The following is a 16401-nucleotide window of genomic DNA, read 5'->3' as shown; positions in this document are numbered from 1 at the left end:
CCTGATAGCACACCTAGTCCTGACTCCTTTCTGCTGAAGATAGAGAAACTGGGAAAACAGTGTTTTCTGAGATGAAATAGTGAAAAGGAAATAGATCATACATAATCACTTTAAATGTTGGTAACAGCGGAGCTGGAAAAATCCCCTGACTAAAGACTATGGTGAAAATCCACTAATTTTGAGGGAATTAAATTAAATGAATAATTTTGGATGGGCATATAATAGAAATAACCATTCTGACAATTAAACTACTCCAGGGAAGGAAACTTAATTTTTAAGTCTCTGGCAATAATTGCAAATAGAACTTGGTAGTTTTTTAAGCTATACAATTGGGAATGTTTCTTATGATACAATTTACATTTCTATCATCTCTGCATGCCAGTAATGTTAACATTTTACTCAGATACAAATTCACAGTTCAACTATTACTGTCAGAAAGCCATTAGATAGTAATCTCCCTATTTACTTTATCAAAAAAGGACCCAAGCGTGATTGCATATGGTTGGTATTATATAATACTGTGTTTCCCCGAAAATAAGACCTAGCCAGACAATCAGCTCTAAGGCGTCTTGTGGAGCAAAAATTAATATAAAACATGGTTTTATATTATATTATATATTATATTATATTACACCCAGTCTTATATTACAGTAAAATAAGACCGAGTCTTATATTAATTTTTGCTCCACAAGACGCATTAGAGCTGATTGTACAGCAAGGTCTTATTTTTGAGGAAACACAGTAATCCCTATTTAAAAAAATAATAATCCCCATAAAAGATTTCCTTTCCCATTTTCAACACAGTAGCAAAGCTCTGAGAATAACATTAATGTATTTAGCAGAGGACAGTTGCCTCTGGGGTCATTTTCAACTATGAGAAGCACAAAACTTTCTCGTTCCTCTTGCTTACAAGTTTCTGTCTGGCTGGTGGTATGAACTGGAGAGATTTAAAGCTGGAAGAAGATACAGACAAGAAGGAGAAATAAAGGACATGTCACTGAGCATTTTACTAACTCTTTTCTTAGGAACCGCTGGCTAGGCCCTCAGAAATGCAGAAAAAGCTGTGATGAGCTGGGGAGCTCCTCTGGGGCACAGATGTGTGTTTCACTTTACTCCTGTGTCCTCAGTTTCTAGAGAACTGCTGGATACGGACCTCGCCCCCTTTCCTTGCTGAAGTGGTGGTCAAGTGAAGGAAATGGACCCAGATGGAGCTTGCTCCTCTTCTTCTCAAAGACATGTCTTCCCAGATGTACTCATCCAAAATATGAGATTGAATTGTTTTTACCTGTCCTCATGTCTTGTTTGAGAATTAGAGTATTTCCAGCAGATGGCACAACATGTGATAAAGCAGGAAGGCATGAGATAGTATAGTATGTTTATGGCACTATTCTCTCTCTCTCTGTCTCTGTTTTTTCCTTTCCTAGTTTGGCTGTCCAGAGTGAATTCAGAAGGTACAGTGAATCATATTCCTTTGTTCACGGCATATTATCACAATTGGTCTGTTCAGATTTCTCGTTTTATTTATATATCTAATACTTCTCCCCATAGACTGGCTTCTAGTTTGTGATATACTAAGGCTCCCATTGATAACAGATAAAACCTGGAACAAAAAGCCACACACACACACACACACACACACACACACACACACACGAGGTTGGACAATTAAGTTCGCTAACTTATTCTATAAAAAGTGCCACATACCTCATTGCTGAATATCACTATGGTTACCTTCGAAGTACTCCCCTTGGGAAGCTATGCACCAATGCCAGCACCTAGTCCACCCTTCAATGTAATTTTGGAACTCTTTTTCTGGAATGGCCATCAGAGCTGTCATTGTATTACCTCGATGTCCTGAATGTCATTAAAATGTCTTCCTTTCATTATTTCCTTTATCTTCAGGTAAAGAAAAAAGTCACTGGGGGCCAGATCAGGTGAGTAGGGAGGGTGTTCCAATACAGTGATTTGTTTACTGGCTAAAAACTCCCTCACAGACAGTGCTGTGTGAGCTGGTGCACTGTTGTGATGCAAGAGCCACAAACTGTTGGTAAAAAGTTCAGGTCATTTTTATCTAACTTTTTCACGCGGCCACTTCAGCACTTCCAAATAGTAAATCTGATTAACTGTTTGTCCAGTTGGTATAAATTCATAATGAATAATCCCTCTGATATCAAAAAAGGCTCACAACATCATTGCAACAAGTTTGCGAACTTAGTGGTCAGACCCTGTGTGTGTGTGTGTGTGTGTGTGTGTGTGTGTGTGTGTGTGTATACCGGGGATGCCAAAAAAATGTATACAAGAGGACACTTGGGTGAATGTTGCTCAAGCAGTAATTCACTGTAATCAGAAGTGTCTGGATGCTATGGTAACCACTCTGAGTACCTCTTGTAATTGCAGAAGTCAAATGTGACTTGTATTCATCTATGTGTGCATCATCTATGCATACACAGCCTTTGTATAAAGACATCTGAGGGGGATTACAGTGGTCAAGATTCTGGAGAGAAAGAAGTAAACTGACTCTCTCTGTAGCTGCTTCTTCTCGGAGGCATTTGTTATTTTGACCAAAGGGCAAGAACCTGAGAACCAGGCTCTACCTGAGCACAGCAACAGTAACCAGAGAAATTTTTGGCAGTCTCACAGGGCTGGAAACCTGAGTGGCCTCAACACTCCTTCAGTTTTTCCCTAAAGATATTTGCCAAATTCTGGAGCTACACTGATTGCGAGCTTACAAAACTAAGCAGAAAGCCTTTGAAAAGCAGAAAGGACTTTGGAGTACTCTCACACTGAAGATGAAACAAAGAATAGAGTTCAGGGCTTACCAAGATGGAGGACCCAATGACCATACCAGAAAGATTTGGAAGACTATATACCCTAGGAGCAGGGATGAAGCAGAGGTAGACTGGACTTATAAAAATGGCACATGAACACTTCCTTAGCTCAGTCCCTGATTACATTAAGTAATCAGTCCCCACTCTGTAAGCCTTAGAAATAAAAGGGTGAATCAACTCTGGTGAAAGATAACATCATTTGAAATCTCTAAAATTTTCAAATCCATAATGTTCAGCATATAATAAAATAAAACTAGAGTTAAGAAGAAGAAAAGTGACTGATCATCAAGAGATAAAACAATAGAGCAGACTTAGGATTTCAAAATAAATTAAGATAAATATAAAAATAAAATGGGAAAAAATGGAACTACTGAATGGAAAAAAATGAAGACTATAACAAATAATTTGAATCCATATTTTAAAAGAGTCAAATTGACTTTCTAGAACTGCAAAATAAGTATTGCAGAGGCTCTGCTTTTAGTTTAGAAGGAGTGAACTACTAATAAACCTATCCTCCTTCAACTATGAACCCTGAAAAAAATAAAAGGGAAAAAACTGTCTGAAGACTCTGGAGATTGAAAAACACAGGCCAATTATGGGCTCTGAAACTCAGACAAGTGATTAGCATAGAATGAATTCCCCGTTTTTATCACTTTACCTGGAGGTAAACAGAGGTGGTGGCAACAGTACCAGGTCCCTAAAACTCCAATAAGAAAACTTATAAACTTATTGTCCAGAGGGAGCATGGAAAGGAGTACGGGACAACCACAGCCACTGAAGAATGAAGAGGGAACCTTGGGAAGGAGACAGCCAGAGAATTACACCCTAATTCTGTATATAAATTTAGCCCAATCTCTGACTGATTAATGCATCATGCATCCTGGGGAGAACTGGAAGGCACTTGTAGCTAAAACTTAGAGAACTGAAATTGAAAACCAAGCTGTCACCCACCATAGGCACGACAGTATGCAATCTGAGTCTAACTATTAATGAGTATGATTCTCCATGATCCAGGTTTTGAAGTCAGAATGGGCTCAAAATCATGCCTCAAGTGGGATGACAGCATTATCACAGGATCTGATCATTAACAGGAGTGTGTTCTGACGCTCTTATGGCCTTAGCTGCCACCAGTTGTGGAAAGAGGGTTCAGGAATATAGTTTAGTCATCTAGCATTTCCCATACCCCTACTATGTTTCACAACAATCTGGCTCTCTGTACTCACCAACATGTCCGTCTCTTACTTTAGCAGTATATAAATGTGCAATGAAAAACTGGCCTGCCTGGGCTCCTAGAGAAAATTATTTCAATTTCAGCTCCTGGTCTGTGGGAGGGACTATGCTTTGTGAGCTGCCATATCCTCAGTTGCTAGCACAGCGCCTGGCCTAGGGCTTGCTTAGTAAATATTTGCTGAACTAAGTTGAACTTATTTGAGGACTTTGGAGAAAAACTGTGACTTCATCCCAATTCTGCGAGGACATATTTTTCTTGCTACCTATCACCTGTAATGGCTAAAACTTATAATTCCTGGCTAGGAGTCCCTCAGGCTTATGTATATAGATGGACAGTGGTTATATGGCTACCAGGGCCTTCATATACTTTACACATTATAAAGTAGGAGCTCTAATTGTTTTCAATTCTTGTGCAAGATTCAAATTCCTGCTGCAATCACATAGATTGTGTTCCTGGGCTCACGCCACATCCACTGCTATGAACAAACACTTTCCATACAACTCACTAAGTCCTAGGCATTTCCACAAGAGAAATGAAAACATGTGTCCTCCCAAAGACAGATACAATTGCTTATAGCAGCTTTACTCATAATAGCCGCAAATTGGAAATAATCCAAAACCACATCAACAGATAAACAGATAAATATTTTGTGACATATCCATAGAATGGAATACTCTTCAGCAATAAAAAAAGAACAATCTTTGGATAGATACAACATGGATAAATCTAAAAAATACGCTGAACAAAAAGAAGCCAGACACAAAAGAGTACATACTGTATGCTTTCCATTTACATGAAATTCTAGGATAGACAAAACTAATCTAGAATGGCAGAAAACAAATCAGTGGTTGCCTGGGCCAGGGTGGAGGACACTGGCTACAAAGGAGCACATGGAAGCTTTGGGGCTGGTGAAAGTGTCATGGATCTGTGTATACATTTGTCAAAACTTACCGAACTGTACAATTAAAATGAGTATATTTTATTATATGCAAATTGAATCTCAACAACATTGACCAAAAATAAAAATAATAAATCCTAGTTTTTTTAATATTTAGTTTTCAGACAGTCAGTTGGACCCCAACATCCAATGCCTGCTCCATTACAGGCATTGTAACGGAGCAAGCTATGACATTCCAAGGCCTGAGCTCTAGCCAGCTGCTGGATCACAGCCCTGGAACTGCCTTCCTCTCAAACTCAGTGACATCCCAGGTCTAAAAGCCCACTATTCTGAATGTTTCTGTTTACAGGATGATGAGGAATTGCTTAACAATGAAGCCCCATGAAGAGCTGTTGAATTCCCAGAGCTTGGCACAGTTCCCTTTGAATGAATGAACAAGACAAAAGTAAAAGAAGAGTATTCCTAGAGGAAACAGATCTCTAAAACAGTACATACGCAAGGAGGGAGAGAAACAGTGGCTTTGAAGAAAACCATCAGGCCAGGAAGTGCCTCAGTACTGGTTCTTAGAGCAAGCCCCGCCTATGACGCGCACAAATGAAGCATTTGCAAATCCTGGCTGCGTCCTTCCTCACTGATTCCACTGGGCCAGGTGAACAGAGCAGTCTCCACTGTAGCAGATTTCCCAGGGAGGGAAATTTGATTTCCCGTGTACCTGCAATCCCAACAAGATGCATCTCCAGCCAGGGCCAGCCTGCAAAGTACAACTCTCATTTCACTAAAACTCCTTGCAGAGCATCTGGCCTCTCCCAGTATGCTCACAGGCAGGCCTATTTTCTCTGGACCCATGTGTCTCTTGCTTCCACAGAGGTGTATGCACATCCCAAATCAATTAATCAGCATGAGTTCCTTCTCAATGACAGCCAACAGAGACATGCTAAACACGGCTTGACTTAGCTTGCACAGCTCTTGCTTCATCCCCAGTTCTCTCTGGCTCATATGTAACCCATCTGTTGACGAAAAATTAATGACACACAGGGTGTCACATATGCCCTTACATTTATGGTGGGATTCAAGTCAGAAGTCATGCTTTCGGGGAAGCTTCAGAAGAGTATGTGGAACAGGCTCTATTGGCTCTCCCCACTTAATAAGATTCCATGCCTTGGCTTCTTGGAAAAACATCTGATCAGAAATAGCAAAATGTCCTGCTAAGTAAACCAACATGATAAAGGAAAATTAGCACAATAAAGCTACAGATGTTGGAAAGGATGATGGAGAGGCTTTCTGTGGGGGGTGTTACGACAACCTCAGAGAAACCAGGGATGCTTTATGGAGGGTAGGACAGGTGACATTTTGCTTTGCTCCAAATGCCTGTGATGCTGTGGGTTAACAGGTGGCCAATGACCTTGAGGGGAATCAAACTCAAATTCAACATATTTGACTGACTGCTTGTTGCTTTCCCAAAGGTAACAGCATTGGCAGTGGGATTTCTTGGATCCCCCAAAAAGACACTTTTGAACTACTAGGTAAGGGATAACCATGTTTTCGGGTATTTCCTCCCACTTCCTTAGATGGCAGTTTGTATCACCACCCCTTCCCGACCCGCTTGAAGAATCACTGCAGTGTAATTTTGAGTGTTTGGACTGAGGATCATGAGACCTGCTTTCTACTTCGGCTTCACCAAGGAGGGGCTACAGGACCTTCGGGGCTACAGCTACTTATCTTTTCTGAGCATGACAAGTAGACCACTTGGTAGACCACTTCTTCCCCAGAAGAAACTAGGGAAGAAGGTTGTTTCTATTCTGTCTTCCAGATTGTTCCTTTAACTTGTCCTCTAGAAGTAACCATTTACCTGGCCCTCAGTTGAGGGCCAATGATGATGTTTGACCTGCTGTTGGGTCAAATGCTGCTGCTCCCAATTGGCATTTGATCGATTTTAATGAACAAATGAACAGATTGCCACACGCATAAACAAATTCCTGACTCCACCCTGCATGTTGGCTCTCTCTGTGGGCTGCTATTTCTTCCTGTCAAACCAGGACTTTAAAAGTAACTTACACTGTGCTCAGTTAAGCAGTCCTTACTCAGAACCTTCTGCACCAGGCATCGAAGAAGGCAGGTCTGTGCAGTTATCAAAGACGTCTGGATAAGATTCCTGCCATAAGAAACTTTATCTGTTTCCTTAACCTAGTCTGTGACCACACAGAGATTCAAATAAAGGAAGTTCAACATATAGAATTAAATTATGATAAAACAGTACCTGTATGACATAAGAGAACTTTAGGGAGTGCCATAAGGATGAGGGCGAGTATCCAAGGAAGAACGAACTCAGAAGAGGATTGCCCCTCCTCAAGGCTGGGGTCCACACCTGGTTGGAGAAGGTGTAGCTGGAGTACATTGGATAGAAGAGAAGTTTGTTGGTTTTCCCAGGTCAGAGCTGGTCCACCGCCACTGGGAGAGCAGGAAACAGCCTTTTGGGAAACAGGGAAGCCAAGTGACCGGATGTGCCCAGGTGCACAGAGAATGCCACTGTTTGGAGGAGGCTCGGTACACCCAGTGCCCATGTCAGGATTGCAAAATCCATGTCAGGATTGCATGTGGGAAGAGCAATCAGGGCACAGGTGAGGCATAGTCGGTAGGCAGGGGGGTGGGCATGCAGAGGGCCTGGAACGACTGTCCTGGACAGGAGACTAGAATCTAGTGTCTGTACTGGACCACGGGAGTAGGTGTGCACCAAGCCAGGCCAGGGCTGCCAGGGGGTCAAAGGACTGTGTGCTCTGGACCCGTGGCTGCGGCAGAGCGCCACCAAGCGCCCTGACATCACACCGGTACCAAACAGAGCAGCTGGGGGAAGCCGCAGAAGCCCGTTCCTCCTGCAATGTCCCCGCAGCACCCTCCACTGGGAAAGCTTAACCGGGTGCTCACTCTAAAGGACAGAGCTTACAGATTCCAACCATTACTGCAGAGCAGGCATTGAAGGGGACATTGAGAGCAGAGGCAAAAACTGATGTGAAGAGTCCGAAACTGGGGCGCAGAAATTCTGAGTGCACCTGTGTGATCTTGGGCAAGAGACTGCGTTCAGTTTCAGTTTATTCATTTATAAAATGGAAACAATACGTGTCCAACTTACTAAACAGGAATACTGTGAGGGCCAAATAAGATTAGGAGCATGAAAGGGCACTGAGACTGTAAAGTGCTACACTTTTCCAACGGGTCATCGCTGTATTCCTGGTATTCCGTATCACAGTCGCTGATGGTCCACCTGGTGTTAAGGCCACAAAGAGGAGACCCTGTCTTAGTTTTGAATTCCTGGCACCTAACACACTCACTGGCACAAAGCAGGCAGTTCATTAGTCGTTGTTACCAGAACTAACAAAGACTGTTTTACTTCCTTATTGACTGACTGACAGTCTCATTAACAGAGCAGCTGAAGCTGAAGGCGATGCGATGTCTGGCCAGTGACGCACCAGCCACAGCGCCCACACTAGTAGTAGCCCACACGCACATTTCCCCATCATTCTTCCTACCCCAGAACGCTGCTGGAGGAGTCTGCAGGAAGAGCCTCTTTGCCCCTGGTCAGCCTCTTCCTTAGGACCTGGGGCAGTGCCTTTATTGTAGATCGGATACTCAAGCAGAACAAGAGCGTTCCAGCAGGACCTCACTTGTTGGCCTATTAGATAGTTGGAGATTAAATAAATGTATGAAGGATGAATGAATAAGCAAACAGAGTTGTCCAGCTAAGGTCTTGCTTGGATCTTACTTGAATATAATCATAAGGCTACCAAAATCCACTTTCCCTTAAATACATCGCCTTTAAAAAAACACACACAAAAAGCTTTGCCCATTCCTTTCTCCATATTCTCTTCCTTCCTTTTTTTTTTTAATACATGAAGAAATGTGGGTATATGTGCAAAGTAATGGCTGACTTATTCATTTATTTACTGTATTTGAGCAGAAACCTTATAGTGCAATATACCAGGTCTCTGTCTGGGCATCTTGGGCACTTCTGTCTAAGGTCTGAAGCTGTCTGAGGTCTGAAGAGTATCTCTCTGCGTGAAGGGCAAGTTCATAGTGGTCTAGGCTCCCGTTCTGCCTGTCCTGAGACTGCTGCTGATTTATGGAGGGAGGGAGCTGGGAACGAGCTATGGCTGGAGGGGGTAAAAAGTACGGACATGCTGATTGGTCTGGGGGAGGAACCTCTGCCATCTGGCTCTTCTCTCCCACAATGTCAGTCCTGAAGGAGAAGCAGGAAAAGGCAAGCGAGTTTAATTACTCTGAAACACATCCTGGGACATTTCAGAGCTCCCGGCAGGGGACTGAAATGTTGCATGCTCTTTAAAGCTAAGCATCACTAATATAATTAGAATTTTTTTTTTTGTCCTGCCTATAACACATTTTGCGGATGAAGTTCAGCCAATAAACATTTACATAGATTTGGCCATGGTAGTGGGTAATTATTTGAGGCAGAAACAACTTGGCGTTGCAGAATCCATTTGCTCTGCTTTTGATACACACTAAGATGGGTTAAGTACTTCAGGGTAAAACTACTAACACATGGAAAACGCCTTTCATTCATTTACTCCCGTCTGAAGCAAATCCTGTGGGTTTCACATTATGTGAAGCAGCTCCACTTGCAGATAACTAGACATATTTAGAAAAGGAGGCACAAAAGTAGCCCTGAAGTAGCTTGTATGTCTGTTACTGGAGAACAGAAGGGTAACTTGATCAGTCAGTTAATATCTCAGCCCCCTTTTTCTTGGTTTCCTACTTAGCCATATTACTACTTAGCCATAAACCCTTAGTCTGGGAAGAGAGGCGCACTGTTTTTATTGTTCTTTACCTTCCACAAATTCAGCAAATGGTCAAAGACAGAACCATGTCAAGCTATCAAATGTCTGCTCATATCACCTTAGCTTCCTAAGGAGCTGGAGGACGAGGTTAAAGTTTAAATTCTCACTACGAAATGTATGAGGTCATTTTCCATCCTGCTAGGAACTTCTCTCACTGGTCTATTGTGGCAGGTGGGTAACCAATGAGCCTTGGAAATTGACGCAGCAATGTCTCCCCCGTTTTCAGAAAAGTGCATATTTTGCTTTTTTAGAATGGATGGTTAGAAGTGTCAAACTGATCTTCGGAGGGAGTGGGACTCCTTGATTTAAAGCCTTCTTCTATTACTCAACGCCCACTTGAGAGTTGAAAGGTATGAATGATGCCTTTGATATCTTTGTCCATTGCTCTCCTACACACGTTTACCACTGAAAAATAAGACAGATTTGCTACGAAGAGCTATAAGGGACAGGCGGAAATTGTGACTGCATTTAATGGCACTTGACTAGACAACCTCCAAACGTCCAATCCTGTCTTGCCAATCACTCTTCAACCCTTGACACTCCCAAGGGAGCTGCATACAGAAAAACTAACAGCAAAAGGTAAACAAAGTGACACTTTATTATTACCTTTCAGAGCTTGAAACCTAAGAGCTTGAATCTTTACCTTAAGGCTAACTTAAGAGCACATGTTTCACTCTTAAGGCATAAGAAGGATCCTCCTGCCCTCCTCCTCCACCTACCTCAGCTTCACCTCAAATTCTGGACTATAACTAGTCACTGCCACATGGTGCGAAACTAAAGCAATGGTGCTTTGCTGAGGCAGAGAAAGATGGCTAGGCCCTGAGGGATCCCTGCTTCCACCGACAATTCTAACCCATGGAATGAAAGCAGGAAGTGTAATAGAGGATCACCAAGAAGAGAAATTGTCTTTTTATAGTACTGTCCATCAGTAAGCACAGCCAACCAATGTTTTATAATTGACAAAACAGAATGGCACATCATTCTCTCTTAAGAGACATGGGGGAGCTAGAAAGAGAAATAGGAACGCAGGTAGAAAAATAGAAGCATCTCTTTCACTATAAAACATTAACTTTCTCCTCACAAAAATGTTCTATTTGAAACTCTATACAGAGAAGCTTATAAAATAGAGGTGGCTTCTTTAGTAAACTATAAAATACATGTTTAGTCTTAGGAAGCGGATGAAATTTGGAATAATTATTTAAAGATAGGAGAATTTTTTACTTCTCAAAATAAATAGGATTTTATAGAAAGAAAATTGGACTTTGTGAGGTCCTACCTTTTCAGGCAAACGCTTTTGTAATCCTGGATCCCCCAACATAGACTACAGAGCTAAATATAAAGATGTGAATGTTTTTGAGATTATCCTGATTCCAAATTTAACGGAAAGTATAATCTAAAGAAAAGGGGTCCAAAAGTATAAGTGCATTTATGGGAATGGCATTACCCAAGGAAAATTATCTAGCAAAATCAGAGATGGGAGCAGTGGTTCCCGGAAGCCAGCGGAGAAGAACCACAGTGCTGTAAAATCAGCCCATTTGGACAAATTCTCACTGAGTGCCTGAAGGAATAACCCTGCAGATGGTGGTCACAGTCTACTGCTCCATCAGCTCAAGAAACCTATCAACACGTCTGAGCCTGCCCAGCAGAACTTTATAAGACCACTGACCCCAACATGCAAGGTTGGTTAATAGCAAAGGTGGCTACTCCCAGAGTCCTCAAGCCTGCTCTGGGTAATTTGCAAGTCCAGACAGCTCATGCACTCCAACGTGCTGACTTTTCATTACTACTTTAGGCAATTTAGGTCATACAAGTACAGAACATACTTTGTAGTAAGAAACACCAAGACTCTGACAAAGAGGGCCTTTTCTGCCATGAGGTAGAAAGATATTATAAATCGTCATTCTGTCTGGAAGAAAGATTCCTCACATTGGACTATACACTTAAAGGCAGTCTTGGTTACATTTAGGAAATTTTAACTAAAATGACAACGAACAGCTCCCTTCATGGCTCTCTGCAACGTGCTTGCGTTCTGCAGTATCCATCTGAGTTTTTTTTCAGATTTTTGTCCACCCTGTAATTGTGATAACTTGCAACAATCTGTGCCTTGAAAAGGGAGACCTCTTTCTAAAACATTGTCATTGAATGGCCCCCACCCCCATCTGCGAGGAGAGCTTCTTTGTAGGCAGTGTATACGTGTGCGACTTTAATCAAGACACTCTTTTCAACGGGAAATTAAAATCTGGGGAAGGAGCTCTCAAAATCTATACATACTTAATAGACATCTCAATATATGTTGAGACATCTTTCTGGTGTACTTCACTGGACCCTGTCACGTAAATCACCTCTGAATTTGGTAGGAATGCAATTATTTACCAGTCTTTGCAGCATTAGTACTAGAAGCATTTCTAGGTCAACGTCATGACTAACAATCTCCTCACAGCAGTGGGAGAACTTGCGCTAGCATTCTGGATGGGAGAAATCTAGCCGGTTGTCAGGCTTTTATTCTCCTCATATGTATCTGCTGCTCCATGAAGGAAAGCATCAGTTACTTCAGGAGGTCCTCCCCAGAAGAGATGTGGCTGTTCCAAAGTATTTAGATACCAAAGTATTTAGCTAAAGGAGTTTGAAAACTACTCTTCTAAATCTGAGGTTTATGATGGTTTTGTTTGTTTTTAAGAATTCAGATGGTACTTTGCAAATAAAAGAGGCAGAGGGAGAGAAACTATTTATATACTCCATTAATTCATTCAGCCAATATTTCTAAGTACCCTGAGGTTCACAGGGCTACTTACATCAGCATGTAATGGAGTAAGAGGCTGGGTTACGTAGTGGAGCACATGGTCTGGGATGCATGAGGCACTGCTTGCTCCGATCATTTGGAAAATTACTGTGCTCGGCTGCCAAAGCAGAACCTCGTTCCTGGACAGGGAGGGATGCTGAAGCTTTCAGTGTTGAAGTGTCAGAGAAGCCTGTTTCTGGGGACAGCTTCTTGCTTTGTTAACACGTAGTCTGGTTGAACCTGTAGGAAGAATCTGAAATGTGGACTAGAAACAGCATCAAAGAAACATGGCAATCTCAGAAACAAGGAGACGTGGGGCAAGAGCTTGAGAAATCAGAGCTCTGTGCCTCACAACAAATCTACATTTACTGGAGATGAGAAAAACCTTACTATTGGCTTTTCCCCAAACAATTCAGGTAGGGTGTACTATATTCTTTAAAACTCAGTTTCAGAAATCAAGGCAACTATTTAATTTACGACTGACTGCTTTCCCTTTCTTTCCTTTAGTTAGATTTCTTTGAAGAAAAAATTTTCAAAAACCAAGTCATTTATAAAATGAGATTCTCAAATTCTCATTAAAAAATGCTAAAAATGACTGAACTCTGGCTTTACTAAGGGAACGATATTATAAATTCATAATTTTCCCTGCCTTCGAGAGTAAAACATTTTCTGTCATCCTGTAGCATCCTCTTCCTTACAGATTTATAGACTGGACCTACTTCAACTTTCTTGTCTTTGCAGTCTATTTCTTTTGGAACAAACATCAACAACTTTCCATTTCAAATAAAACAAATAAAGCAGGCTATGAAAACTGCCATCACTTACATTTGAATCATAGGCGCTAGTACAACCTTACAATTCAGAGAAAAGCAAGAAATATTTAAAAAGAATTCAAAGCCGGGGGGTGGGGGAGAAAGCAGTGATAAAACCATTGAAATTCTCCAAATTTATAAATGCCATCAAACTTTACTATAAAATCCCTCAAATTAATGTGCACCTAATGATAGGATTAAATGAGGCTGGTGTATTGAGAACTATTTGCATAATAATGACAAAAATCAAAGTTTTATGGAAGCAAAATGGACTCATCTGAAACTGAAATTCTAATTCCTGAGCAGGTTCTGACTAATGAGCCTGAACAAGTCAGAGTCGTCCTGGCCCTCTTCTTCAACAGTGGAAAAGGGATTATGGTAAAGACTTTGGGGGAAACTTACAATATATATCTATGGTTTCTCAAACTTTTCCTTCCAAGTAGCCCCACTGGGGGAGTATGGTGAATATATCTGCCTAATAGCTTTGAGAATTTAGCCTGAAGTTGTAGGTTGCTAGCACAAGGTTTTTTGGTTGTTTTTTTTTTTTTTTTTTTTTTTTTTTTAGTTAGTTTCTCATTTTCTCTTTAACATTTACCATATTTTGCCGTGTATGATGTGCTCCCGAGTATAATGCGCACCCGTTATTGGCCCAAACTTTCAGGGGGAAAAAATTTCATTTTAATTTTTTAATTCAAATTTTTATTTGATTACATTTAGGTATTTGGGTTTTTTGGTATTATAAAGGAGTTTTAGCATCTATTTTTAAACATATTATGGTACAAGAAATTTTATGTAACAAATAATTACAAAACACAAGAACAGATACAAGGTACAAGAAATTTTATGTACTGGTAACAAATTTATGATATGTATGCATCATAGAAGGCCAAGAACTCTTCGCCGTTGCAAGTTCGTCCTAAGTTCAACAAACCTGACTATTTTATTCCAGGGTATTATTCTACATACGGTTATCGTTTTCCATAACGGATTTCTAGAGTTATACTTTTAACTCATAAGCATAAATAAAAGAACAAAAACATTTATGTAACTATGGAATTAGTACTACCCATGTATAATGAGCATCCTTATTTTTCTCTCACAAATTTGGGCAAAAAAGTGTGCATTATACATGGCAAAATATGGTATATGGATTTGAACTATATGACATAAAATATTCATCTCTCAGTAAAAATATAAACGCTCTAAATTACTGGCTAATTAAAACCATGCTATCCCCATATTAGTTAGGCTAAGGGCTAAGTGGCTGTATTAATGAGATGCCTAATATCGTTGCTTCAGCAAGATGCTTTATTCCTCATGTAATGGTCTGGAGGCAGCAGCTTGTCGAGGGCACCCAGGCAGTACTGCTCCAGGAGGACTGACAGGGACCCAGCCCCCTTCCATGTGGTTGCTTCCTACCTGTGAAGGTATCATCCCTGTCGGCTCAAAGCTCACTCAGCTCCAAATCAGTCACGGAAAAGGGAAGGAAAAGTGGAGATAAGTATCATTTGCACTTACATGTCATGGGTGAGACCTAGTCACTTGGCTGCACTAGCTGGGGAGGACAAAACATAATTTCCAGTTTCCATGTGGCTGGCAAAAATTAAAGTAAAAGTGATGTTAAAGAAATAAATACCACATCCATTTTATAGATTTATGTATCCCCTACCAACTGCTATGTTCCTCTAGGGATGCCCAGGGAAGCATGGTAAAAAGGCGTGGGTCTGCACACTTTTCCTGTAAAGAGTCAGGTAGGAAATATTTTAGGCTTTCTCCATTGCAACTACTCAATTCTGTGGTCATGCCAAAGGAACTGTAGACTACACGACTATATGTAAAAGAAAGAGCATGGCTGTTGTTTTAGTTGTCTATTACAGCATAAGAAATTTCTATAAATTTAGAAGTTTAAATTAAACTCATTTACTATCTCACAATTAGCGTCAGTCAGGAGTCTGGGTCCTTCATGTAGGATCTCACAAGGCTGCAATCACGGTCAATTGGACTGTGTTCTCATCTGGAGGCTTAACTGGGAAAGAATCTACCTCCAGACTCACTCAGGTTGTTTGCAGATTTATTTCCTTGCAGCTATAGTGCTGAGTGAGGGCCCAGGGACTCAGCTTCTTGCTGGCCATTGGTCGCTCTCAGCTCCTAGAGGTCACTCAGTTCCTTGCTATGTGGTTCTGTCCACTGGCCTTCTCACAACACTTGCTTCTTTGGAGACAAAAAGGGAGAAAGTCTCTACAGCGAATTTGGGAGCACAAAAGAATTTTACATAATATAACAATCATGGGAATGACATCCTACTGCCTCTGCCATAATTAGTTGGTTAGAAGGAAGTAACAGGTGTTACTTCACACCTAGGGTTATACTTAGGTGTGAATACTAAAAGGCAGGAATGATTCGGGAGTCTGTTCACCGTAGCTGTGTTCCAATAAAACTTTATATGATTAGGACCACAGGCCATAGCGTGCTGACACTGTGTATAATGAATAAGGGTAGTAAGATATTGTTTAAGGTAAGAAGACACAGAAATTCATGGAATAGAGTTAGAGGAAAAGTTAGATTTCTCAGAGCCAGAAGAGCTATGTACAAAGTTAGTTACAGAAAAAAAGAAAAAATTTCTGAATCTGGTCTCATCCCATAATACACCCATTACCTTATTTTGTTAATAAAAAATTAAGAGTGGGATAGACTGGCATTATCTATCCAGATAATAATTAAGAGTGGGATAGACTAAATCCAGTGATCATTTAGAGTTGTTATTGAATTCAAAGTGAAGCGAGCTTCATTATAAGCTTTCTGCAATTTTGACTTTAATTCAAACCTTACCTGGAACAATTTCAACAGAAAGCCTGGTCTTTTTGTGTGTGTGTGTGATTATGAAAATGACAGCTAGCATTTAATATGTGATTATTGCAAATCAGGAATTATGCTAAATGTTTAACATGAATTATCTCATTGAATCTTCATAACACTCATGTTATTTAGATTATTGTTATTTCGATC

The sequence above is a fragment of the Rhinolophus ferrumequinum genome, chromosome 7 (assembly GCF_004115265.2).
Source record: "Rhinolophus ferrumequinum isolate MPI-CBG mRhiFer1 chromosome 7, mRhiFer1_v1.p, whole genome shotgun sequence".
Taxonomy (NCBI): Eukaryota; Metazoa; Chordata; class Mammalia; order Chiroptera; family Rhinolophidae; genus Rhinolophus; species Rhinolophus ferrumequinum.
This window is presented reverse-complemented; position numbering follows the sequence as displayed.